The sequence below is a fragment of the Lissotriton vulgaris genome, chromosome 2_1 (genome assembly GCF_964263255.1).
Source record: "Lissotriton vulgaris chromosome 2_1, aLisVul1.2, whole genome shotgun sequence".
Classification (NCBI taxonomy): Eukaryota; Metazoa; Chordata; class Amphibia; order Caudata; family Salamandridae; genus Lissotriton; species Lissotriton vulgaris.
Window position 1 is genome coordinate 230,109,035 of NC_141687.1, and position 12,114 is coordinate 230,121,148.

Below are 12,114 nucleotides of genomic sequence, written 5' to 3' on the forward strand. Positions count from 1 at the left end.
CAAGTACTGTGTTAATGTCACATGTGAATTGGGCGCGTAAGGGTACAGAGAAGTTTTGAAGTCTAGGAGACGGCCACCTTCCCGAGAATTATTTACTAATTGTTCGAGGAGTTCGAGGCAACTTGAGTCCGGGAATTGTCATACTCAGGATCTTTATTTTAATATGCAGGGTGTGCCTCTGCAGCCCCTGAAGCCTCGGTGGTGCTAGGCAGTGCCTTATTTGTTTTGTAATCAGACAGACAGTACTTATGCTGTTGTAAAGTGGTACACTCATAGAACTCTTGTAGTTGTATAATTACACAGGATTTATGTACCTAAGAGTTACTTACATTATTTTTTGTAGGTGCACTGTAATGTTAAATAGTTTTCATTTTAAAATCTTCTCTAAGCAGATGAGTATCAAACTATATTAGTAAAATGTTGTCAGAAAAAGAAGACGTATACACTCAGTTATTTTTTAAATTAACTTTTATTCAAACAGAAATAAACAAATAGAAACGTAACTTTAACATAACAGTATAATAAACAAAATGTGAGATGGACTCCAGTGGTAGCAGCGTAGGCGACCTGTAAAACAAAAATGAAACATAAGTCCTTAAAATTAGATTGATGTGATTGAATGAGGTGAGAGATTACATCATTACGAAAGGCAAGATTGTTTTTTTTCACATGCACGCTCAGGGTAGTGCACCCTACCCCTCCCGCAAAATCACCCTCGACAGGAGTCTGTAGGGCAGCGCTGCTTGTAGGCTAAAGTCCTAGCTTATGGTATAGATGGTATTTAAAAATGAGAGAGAGGGGGGAGGAGCCAAGATGGCGGACGGGACGGACGTGTGAGCGCCCGGCTCCCGAGGCCGTCTGCTCCACTTGGATATCCTGGCACCAATCCTTGCTTGCTCCGCGCTGGGACGACGACTTGTGTGCGCTGTGGACAGTCGCTTTCATTTGCGACCATCGCCGGCCGTTTTGGACGAGGATTTCGAGACCAGCCACTCACCGGGGCTGCCCGCGACCCTCAAACCGATTGCCGCTGCAGGTCACTGGGGCTCTTTGTCGGGCGGCCGGACTGTGGAGATGCCGGCGTATGGGACGGACCCGCCTACGAGTGGCGGAAAGAATTCCTCCTGCCCAGTGAGGAGCGACTCCAGCCGGCTGACGAGTGTGTGCCGGGGAGACGAGATCCCTTTGTTCTTCGCTCTCCGTTCCTGCACTGCCTCTAGCCTGAGCGGTCTCCATCTTGCGGCGCCCTTCTGGTCGCGCGCTGTGGGTGCCTCTGATTGTTGAGTGGGTTCTCACTGTGCAGGACCCTCCGTGCTGAGAGCTGCTTGCCCCCCCGGGATACGACGGCTGCCCTCCATAACGGAGTCGCCCCCTCTCCCTCCAGTGTGACTTCGTGGGAGAGACAACAATGGCGCACGTCCCCCAGCGGGAACGGAGAGCTGGTTCCTTGTTCCCAACCTGCGCGGACCTGCCTGCAATTGACCCGGGTGAGGATTCAGATGCGGCGCTGGGCAGTGAAGATCGGCTGCTGTGGCAGGGTGACCCGACCTATGGCGATGTTCTCGATGCCCTCGCTGACCTACGAGCAACATGGCGGCGCACTGCTCAGGAACTGGGGGATAAGATCGATGAAGCTGTGAGTTCCTTACAGCGGCCGAGACTGCCTGTATCTCTATTGCCTGTGTGTGCTTTTCCAACGACTACAGTGTTGCTACAAGAGCGTGTGGAAGACAGTTACAATCCTGGCTACAATGTTGCGCGCCTCCCTGCCGATGCTACTACTGCTACGCGGTTTTCCCTCACACCGGGTCCTTTGATTCTGCCAGACCGATTGAAATCGGGGCTTCGCTTGGTGCCCTCTCAGCTGTTTGCCCCCCTAGCGGGCGTAGCCTTCGGAGCCCCCTTTCAGTATCGCCGGAGTGAGCGACATCCTACATGGCAGGGGGGGCTCGTTATCCTGGGCACTGACTTAATTGGAGACCGGGGACGCTCATCTTCCTCTCTTCTGCACCTTTCCCGGCGGGAGCGGCCATTTTGCTCCTTTGTTCTGCCGGACGGGTTTCCGTTGAACTGGTCGTGCCTGGAGATGTTTCGTCGATCGGGCCAGGGTTGATGGGGACCCTCATCTCGGCTAGTTTAATCGGCTGGCGGTGACCTGGACTGTTTTTCGTTTTGTAATACTGACTGATTTGTAATTGCAGCCTCTTTCCCAATTGAACTTGTGCTTATCCTGTATTGGTGTGATCTTTGGTGGTGGAAGGGAGGTTATGTCCGGGCCCGGGGACTAAAGGGTAATCATTAATGCCTAGCCTTGATGTGCGCCCGCTATCATGTCGTTCTTGGGGTAATTATTGACGCTATGCTTTTTGTGCCGGTTGGCCGGGGATGGAGGCAGCTTCTATGAGTATTGGATGCACATATTGTGTACTGATTTCTTCCTTCACTCCTGTCGTTGCAATTAAATACAGCGCAGCCGCTTTTGGAATGAGAGGTCTCAGTGTGGGTACGCAGTGGACGGCTGGGATTCCGGGAATTCTGATGTTTAGTGGGCTCCTCCCCCCACCTTTTCCTTTCGGGGAGTGGTAGATTAGCTTGTTCTTTTCTCCCTCCCTGAATGTCATGAGTGACGTTTTTCCTTTTCTTTTTCTTCTTCCTTTCGTCTCCTTTCTTCCTTTATCTGCACTTCTTGCTGTTCTTTCTCCTTTTTCCGACCTTTCTTCTTTCTAAATTTCGGGTTTATGGGGCGACAGGCACGCTGCTAGGGGGGGGGGTAGGACATAGCCTCTGCATGTGTGTAGGGTGGGGGGTTATCATTCATTTTTTGTTAGTTCTATGGGACCTGTTTTGTTTCTTCTATGATTTTCACTTTCTTGTCCATGTATGAGAGTGCTGGGTGTAGGGTGGCAGTGGTTAGGCGACTGGGTTTTGGGTGTTGCTATGTGACATAACTATTGTGTGGCCATCCTGCCTGGCGGGGACTTGATTTCCGATTTGAGACTTGCTTGACACAGGCGCTAAAGTCAAGTCCCGTCTACATGGACCTTGCTCTTATCTTCTTTATTAGTATGGAACACTACGACCTGATCTTGATAGTTGCATATCAAAAACTTTAAAATTAAACCTACAGTCATCCTGTGACACGGTGCGGCGATACCCTTCAGTCTTTCTTCCGTCAATTGTTTGCAATTCTGCTACAGTACTGTGTTGCCATAATGTATGCTGTTGTGCTATCCAGCTGTTCGTGGCCGGCCGGGTGGTTGTAGGCCCGTATTTGTTCCTTTTTCTTATGCACAATAAAGGTTTTCAAAAATTAAAAAAAAAAAAAAATGAGAGAGAGATGTGACTGAATGAGGTCAAAGATCACAGGTTAACATAACACTTGGCAATATTGCTTATTTGCACGTGTGCAGTGTGCTTGATACATCCCACCCCTATCGTAGGCCCGCGCTGAAGAGGTGTCTGTAGGGAAGGGCCTGCTGGCTCAGATCTACAGTATGGTTCAGCAGGTCTTTGAAATGATTCAGAGATGAGACAGAATGAGGTGAGAGATCACTTCATTATGCAGGACAATATTGTTTGTTCGCAGCACGTTTAATTGGAGGCATTGTGTATCTAGGCCCCTATGCTTACCTTTTGTAAACACTGCTTTTAGCAGAGCTCACAACTTGAATTCTGCTTTGGATCTATACCGCAGACAGTGTTAAATTCAGCTTTGATTTATTTATCTGCAGTGTGGACAGCAGCGTTCATAAATTAAAACAAGAAAGAGAAACAGTGTGTGAGAGAGGGAGAGAGAGAAAGAGAGAAAGAAAGACATTGAAAGTGTGAGAGAGAGAAAGTAATAGATGGAGCAGGAGAGGTAGTGTTGATACTGTAGAAAATCTTCACAGCTCACCTTTTTGCCTCCGGTGTGTGTCGAACCACGTGCCAGTTCATAGTGCCCCCTCAAGTTTAGTGATCTGAAATATAGTATAGAATTAGTAACTGCAGAGTACATACAACTGCACACGTATATTTCTGTGTTACGCCTTTGCACACCCAGGGTACTGTATTACATCAACTCCCACTGCAAGGAGGTGTCTGTGCGCTCTTTTCCTCCCAGGGTGCTATACCCCATGCACTCCCACTACATAGCGGTGAGTTCTCATTACTGCGCACCTAGACTGCTGTACCCCATTGTCTCCCAGTGTCCGGAGGTGAGTGCTCTTCCCTGCGGACCCAGACTGTTCCAACCTATCCACTCCCACTGCCCGGAGGTGATTGTACATTCCTACGCACTCAAGTTGCTGCACACTATCCACTCTCTCCGCCCACAGGTGACTTCTTGTTGCTTCGGGAACAATCTTCTCTGCTCACCTTGTGCCATTAGCATGTTTCAAAGAGGGTCCACCACATGTCAAAGCTACCTTCCTAAGCATTGTTACGATGGCCATGCATCCTTGCAGAATTCTCAAACGTTGAGCTTTGGAGGTGTTGGGGGGATGCCAATTTGTGAAACACAGCCTGTTAGATAAAAAAGAAGATAAGATTGTGCGTCATTTGTTCATCAAAGGAGAGAGGAAGTGAGAGAGTGACTGAAAAGAATATTCGCAGCTCACCTTTCATTGGTGTGTCTTCCACCACGTGCCGGGACAAAGTGCACCCTGAAGCCCCACATCTAAAAGATAGTAAAAGAAAGATGTTATGATTGGTAATTGTCACTATCTTAATGTGGAGTAGAATAACATCGCCCTTTCACACACCTTTCCTCCCCCATTGAAAATACAACCATTTGTTTGGTTCCAACTTGTTTAATGGGCTTCGATTTATGAACAATTAGTAGAGTAGTAATGCTTTCCATCCGGTTAAGTGTTGCGCAGTCATACATGTGGTTTCAATCATCAGGCCGGTGTCTGGGCATGATATTTGAAACCTCATGTGCTATTGGAGTCTATTATGCGCAGCACGCGCGTAATAGATACCAATAGGCCATGGACGGAGCAATGCGCCCTACTCTGGCCAATTGCGTGCAGTCTTTTAGAATAAGTCACACACAAAGGCCAATGGTTTAGCACGGAAGGAAACAGACAGGTACGAGTGTGTGCGATTCGTAGGTTAGGTTTATATCCCAATTTTTTCATATAGAAAATGTCTTGCGCTGTGTGAGCAATGCTGTGCACTCCAACGAAGGAACGAGCTGTACTGCACACAGTAACGGAGGCGAGAGTGCTAAATGAATTGAGAAAGGAAAGGTTGTCAAAATAAGATGATAAATTTCAGTGTACATAGTATAAAAAAATAAATACTCATCTACTTCGCTACGCATGTGGGAGCGACGGACATTTGACCGACTACAAAAACTTTCCTGCTATAGGAAAAAGTATACAAATGCAATAAGATAGGGTGTGTAGGACTGCGTACGCCTAAATCAATGGGTCGCTTTTTTGTATCCAGTCTGCTGTATCGCATCTACTCCCAGGCCTCACTGCTCACCTTTTTGCGGACAGAGCACCTTCTACATCATACAGTCCCACTCAGCTACCAAGAAGTCTCACATTTGTTGCTGAGTCTTGATATCTCTATGGCAAAGGACATACTTGTGCAGCCATCATCATCGCAGGTTCCTCACCTGCTCAGTCCTTGCGGTACCACTATCTTAGTGCCCAAAGAGGCCATGCACATGAATGTGGGCCCCCAAGGTCGGGCCATCACAGCGCTTGCGATGGGAGCAACTCTAAAATGGCATAGAGCATGTGTGCCCGGTCTTTTTTATTGGTAAGGTCACATGTGTTGTGTCGCCTGTGCTGGATGGGTGTGGTGTGGGTGTATGTTAGACTTGGCATCCTTGGCGTGTTTTCCCCCTATCTTTTTACCTCTACCTCTTGTATTTTTGATACTGTGCTGGATTTCGTTTTTGCTAGTTTAGATGCTTTGGGCACTTTGGCACTGCTGATCAGTGTCAAAATGCAAGTGCTCCCTGTATAAATTGTTATTGTGATTGGTTATCCATGATTGGCATATTTGTATTACCAAGAAGTCCCTAGTAAAGTGCGCTGAGAGTGCCAGGGCTGCTAATTCAAATGCTACTAGTGGGCCTGCAGCACTGATTGTGCCACCCAAATGAGTAGCCCTCAATCGGTGTCTCAGGACTGCCACTGCAGTGCCTGTGTGCAGTCTGTGAACTGCCATGTCCTCCTGGTCAGTGTCCCCACTGACCAGGCCTAACCCTTCCCTTTCTGTGGGGAATACTGGCTACAGTGGCTACCAGCATATCTTCCCATAGGAGCAAGATAGGACATAAAAGTTTGGTATCCCTGAACTCAGAATTTAATAACAAATCTTTTAGGAAAGGTTGTTTTTAAATCCTGTGTTTGAGAACAGCACTTTTGGAAAGTTGCTGTTCTCTTGTCTGACCTTTCTGTGTGCCTTGGCCTGTTTGTGAATTGACAGTCTGGTTTGTGAGTGACAGGGGCTGGGTGGCTCCCAGAAGTTGAGTCGGCCATCCCTGGGCTGAAGAGCTCCATCTGCATCTAGAGTGGTGGGAGGGGGTAGCACCTGGGCCTGAATAGGGCTGAATAGGGCTGTGCCTGCCTTCCACAATGCTGGCTCCACCTCCTAGGAGAGACCAGGAAAACAAAGTGCTCAAAGGACACCCAGAACTGGTTCAGACCAGGCTCCTGCACAAAGGGAACAAAGACTTTTAGGGGTATTTTAAAATTTTGCATTGCTGTGATTTGCTTTTTGAGGGAATTTGGGGGGTTGGTTAGGTGGGTTATAGGGGAATTTTGCAGCCTGCACTTTGCACTTTGATATAACTTAGTGGCCCACTGTTTCATGTTTCGTGGCCTCATGTAACCTTGCAGTGCACCTTGGCGAGGCGGCTCTCCTGGGGTTGTTTTCCGGTGAAGGCGGCCATCTTGGGCGAGACCCGCGTCACGAGCGCTCTAGTTGTTTCACGCTGACCGCCAGCTTCAGCCACACCTTTTTAAGCTGATGCTGACCCGGAAGCGCAGCGGACAAGGGCAGTGGGCGCGCCTAAGGCAAGCCCGTCTGGGCCCGTCCGGCACTAAGTCAGCGCTCAGGGCGAGCCACTCTGTCCAACATGTCGCAGTCATTCCCGGTAAAAGCCTCGTCCATTTTACTAGTGAGGGGCTGAAATCCTTCAGGCCCCCGACCTGTTCTGCCCATAGTGCTTTGTTCACTGGTTCTTCCAGCGATTTTGCTTGCGCTGAGTGTGGTTAAAGATTCTCTGCCGAACCGCGCACTTTGGCCATACCTGTGTCTACCACTATGGAGAGGACTATCAGGGCCTGCCTTATCAACGCTAGGTCAGTCAGGAGGCACCATGTCGATGTGGTGGACCTTATCTCTGACAATGACTTGGACATGTTGTTTGTCACAGAAACATGGTTTGATGCCTATTCCAATCCGATTGTTGCTCTGGTCACTCCTGCTGGTTATAAAGTTCATCGGCTCGATCGCCAGTCGGGCAGGGGTGGGCGCCTCGCCATCTGGCTTAGGGACAGATGTACTCTGCTTTGCAAGTCGTCCTCGCTTTTAGGTGATTTTGAGGTTCTTAACTTTAGCATTCAATTCTCTGCTCACTTCACGCTCGGAGGCTCTTTGGTCTATCGACCTCCCGGACCATCCAAGCACTTTTTGGACTCCTGTGGGGATGCTCTAGCATAGCGTGTTCTGCGCTTCTCCAGGTTCATTTTTCTTGGCGATGTCAATATTCACCTAGACCACGCTGAGGCCTTGGACGCCTCTGCTTTGTTGGACACCTTCCATCTGGCGAACCTCTCTCAAAGAGTTCTGTTTCCCACCCATCTTGGTGGGCACACCCTAGATAATATAGGGGCCAATTTCCATTTATTGGTGAAGAAACTAAGCCCGGTCGCATGGTGCGGCCATTTCCCTATCTTTTTCTCTTGGACTCTGTTGAATTTCTCTCACCTGGCATGTTGCTTTCGCCCGCCTGCCTTTAGGAGACCGGACTTAGGGGCCTTGAGCGCCGCTCTGGGTGCTTCTTGCCCCTCCTTCTGTGGGGACCTTGAGGACAATGTTGCCCAGTTTGCAGAGTGGATCACAGGTTCAGTTGCGGCACAATCTGCCTCGTGCCAGTCCAAGTTGAGGAGAGAATCCCCCTCTAAGCCCTGGTTTTCTTCCAGGCTGAGGACTCTGAAACAGGAGTGCAAAGCGGCCAAGAGAGCCTGGCGTGCCCGAGGCTACTGTCTTGCCGATAAGAACACTCTCAGAGCAAGACAGAGGCTCTACTATACAGCCATCTGAGAAGCCAAGGGTCACTATTATGCCACTTGTATTGAGCGGGCCAAAAACAACTCTAAATAGATCTTCTTCATTGTTCAAAGTTTTTTGGCCCCCTGTCCGCAGTCGGCGGTCACTCCTGTTTCTGACTCCTGGTGTAATTCCTTGGCGACCTTCTTCAAGGATAAAATAGCTAGCATCCAAGCTTCGCTTTCCATCTTTCCAGGGCTCCATGAAACGGGGTCATTTCCATCTATCAGTAGGGTAGAGCCTCTCTTTACCTTTTCAGACTTTGGCCTACTGGATTCGGACAGCTCTCCAAAATCTTGAAAGCTCTTAAGTCCGGCTCTCCCAATGATCCTGAGGTTCCGTGACGATTTGAACCCGTGTTTTCAATATTGTCGGAAATACATAATATTGGTATCAGCGAACCGCAAATGATCCATTTAGCATATCCTGGTGTTTTTGCTACGCTACGAGCAAGAGCGCTCCTGTTATGAACACATTTCTGATCTACCCACGGCATCCATCTTAGATCATGGCAGCCATTTTGTGTTTCTTGCCCTCACATACGCAATAACCTCTGATCACTTCATTTCGATTAAGGACACGTAGCCTTAGCCGGAGATTCACCTCTTTCATGACACGTGCACCTTAAACCAGATCACGCTGTAGCTGCATGACTCAACAAAGGCTGCCTCCTCTGCCCGAGGCCAGCCCCACCAAACCGGTCTTCGTGTCCATTGTCCTGATCATGATTAGGCGGCCGAAGCCGGTAGCCTTGCCCATTTACAACCTACAAACATCTCTTATCCCGCTTTTCTATCTTCCACACCTGGCTCCGTTTCTTTCTTTCTGAATCTTTATTAGGGGGAGGTAACGAAATTTACGATGAGGCGGTCCGGCTTTTGAATGCAATATTGACAAGGGATTGTGATGAACTAGTGGGAACACCTCTTCGTAGATGTTTGGTATCAGATTTTATCGACGGTTCCTGTGTAACGCCAAATATTTATTGTTTAGGGCACAAAGGTTTTGGGAATGTACCAACATGTGAAGAATTCGCCTGAAGACCAAAATTTAGTATATAAGGAGCAACCCTCTTTGTACAATTGGAACAGGCTCCTAGAATCTGCCCATGTGTGGTTTCTGTGACTTCTGTGTCCCTGCAGTAATAAACCTTTGGTCTTTGACCACCATCGAGAAGCCCGTGTTTCTGTTCATTTGCGCACCAAGGCAGGTGGAACTCCGGGGTCTTTGGGTGTTGTTCCCTGACACCTCTGGACGGAACCAAAAAGTCCAGAACTCCAATTGGCGCCCAACGTGGGGCGACGTCATTCGGTACCGGTCCAAAAGCCTGAAGAGTTCGAGAAGCTTCGTGAGAAGATTCCTGAGGGAGGCGCCCCACTTCATCGATCCCGGCATATCGCAAAAGTGGTCCGAAGTTCTCTTCCACGAGGGTTCCCGTTCAGGACGGCTGCAGTGGGCCGTTGCCTTGACCGTCGCCCTGTCTTGGACCCGAGGTGCAGTCCTTAGTACAGCGAAACGTGACGGGTTTCTCCTTGGTGACGTCTTCAGTGCCTCAGTTAAGTATTTAGTGATAGCTAGCTGGTTACTCACTTCGTAAGGGTTGTTAAATTGTTTTCGATTCTTGGTTTGGTTTGGTTTTGTAAGATTATCACTGGATGTTCTGGTTACGATAATCTATTTGGTTTAGTTTGGGTATCGATACATCAGTTCGTTTTGGTAGGCCTAAGTTCTTGGTTCAGGTGCACATATCTGTTTCTTGTTTTGTTTGTTCTGTGTTCCGGTCTGAAAAATGGTAAGTCGGAGGAATTGTATGTTGTCTTGTTTTGGTTGCAACCGTGACTCACGATTGGAGGACTCATGTCTGGTTCCTCCGATTGGGACTCCCCTATATGACTTGTATTGTAAACATGGTGTGGGTCCTATATCTTATAATGAGGTGTGGGTCCGATACACTGAGAAAGATGGTGTCCTTAGTTGGCCACTGCATGGTAGTTTTGAACCCGAAATTCTTGACAATTTAGAAGCGAAATTGTTTAGGAAGAAAGCCCGGCCGGCAATATTTGATTCTTTCCGTTACTGGCGAAAAGAATCTAAACAGAGAGAAATGAAAAGGTTAAAGAAAGAACAGAAAGAGCAAGAAGAGTTGACTCTAGAACAAGCGGCTAAGCAGCTGCAAGTTAACGAGTCAGAAAAGGCCATAGAGGCGGCCATTAGAGAGCATAATTTAGCGATTGACAAGTGCTACCCTGCCTTGCCATCGAAAACAGCTAAGATACTAGAGGATTCTGAAAACGATCCTCTGCTGTCTTATCTGCTACGGTCACCTCCACCGTATGCACAAGGTGCCACGGCTCCGAATGTTCTATTACCGGTTGCTGGACAACTTGGTGTTCCTGCCCCTCAGAATCAAGTTCCTGTGCCACCTGTGGTCAATATGAATGTTCCTACGGCTCCTCCTCTTCCTGGGTTGCCAACTTCTATACCTGTATCTGTCTCGCTTACACCTACTGTTCCACAAACTATCTTTTTCGATACTTCTACTGTCCCGCTATCTGTTCCTACCTCTACTGTGTTCTCTGCGTCTGCTAGTGTGTTGACTCCACTTTCTGTTCGTCGAAGAATCACTGATTCTGTTTCTAACATTCTGTCTCCTTTATATAAAACTTTAATCAAGACTCCTACTTCTGACTCTGTTCAGAGACGTAGTCAGCTTCCGAGTACTGAGGAACGGGGAATTTTAGATTCTACGGCTCTCAGATGGATTTCGAAGAGTAGGAGATATAGTACGAGAGATGTGCTAGATACATTTATGCAGTGGAAAGAACCAACGCAACGGTATGTCTTTGACGAGATGTGCTCGCTGTTACGTGAGGAAATAGAAGAAGATGATGTTGAATCAAATCTAGAAGACTTAATTAAGGTTCAGAAAGAGTTTGCTGCAGGAATGATAGTAGGTGAAAATATAGAGGAAGCGATGGAATTGATTTTAAGTTATAGAAATGACCCATCACTTCGTTCACCAAGAGATTTAGAGAAAAGTAAAACGAAGCTAAGTCGCCAATATCCAATGAGGGAGGTTCCTCCAATTTGGCGCGAAGCTGTGCAAGCTAATGCGGCCCATGGTATTGCAGCCGCTCCGGCGCAATTCCAAAGGGTGTGGATACACATTCCGTGGAAGCGAGCCGAAGTGCTAGCAGTGAAGCAGGCCTTGCCAGATCCGCGTAAGAATCCTGCTGGATACTATAAGGAATTAACACAGACAATTGAGGCTTGTATAATGAATTTAGCGGACATCGATATGTTATTTGGCAATGTAGTTCCGCAACCAATTTGGGCTAAAATTCGTAGAGAGGATCATCAAGTTGCCTTAGGTGGTGATTGGGCAGCCATCACTGCAGCGGATGGTCAGCAAACAGGCGGTGCAAAACCCGAACCCCTAATTGCTAATCTTCCAGGTAGAATAATCGACTTAATGAAGACTCTGATGCCCGCATTGCGTGTTAATTGGGACAAGTTATCAGCATGCAGGCAGAAGAAAGACAAAAGTGTCTCCGACTTTTTCACCAGGTTCGAAGAAACTTTTGTAGATCACAGTGGTCAGGATATGAGCACAGAAGGAGGACAGAGACTGTTTGTCGATAAATTTGTGCATAATTTGTTACCTGAGTTATGCAATAAATTAAAGGATTCAGAGAGTGCGTGGGCTGTTTCTACAACTGCGCAAATACTTGCAACTGCACAGTATTATGAAAACAGGGATAAAGAGGAAAAAGAAAAATCAGACAAGAAAACGAAAGATTTAAAAACTAAAGTCCTTTTGCAACAGGCATATCCGCC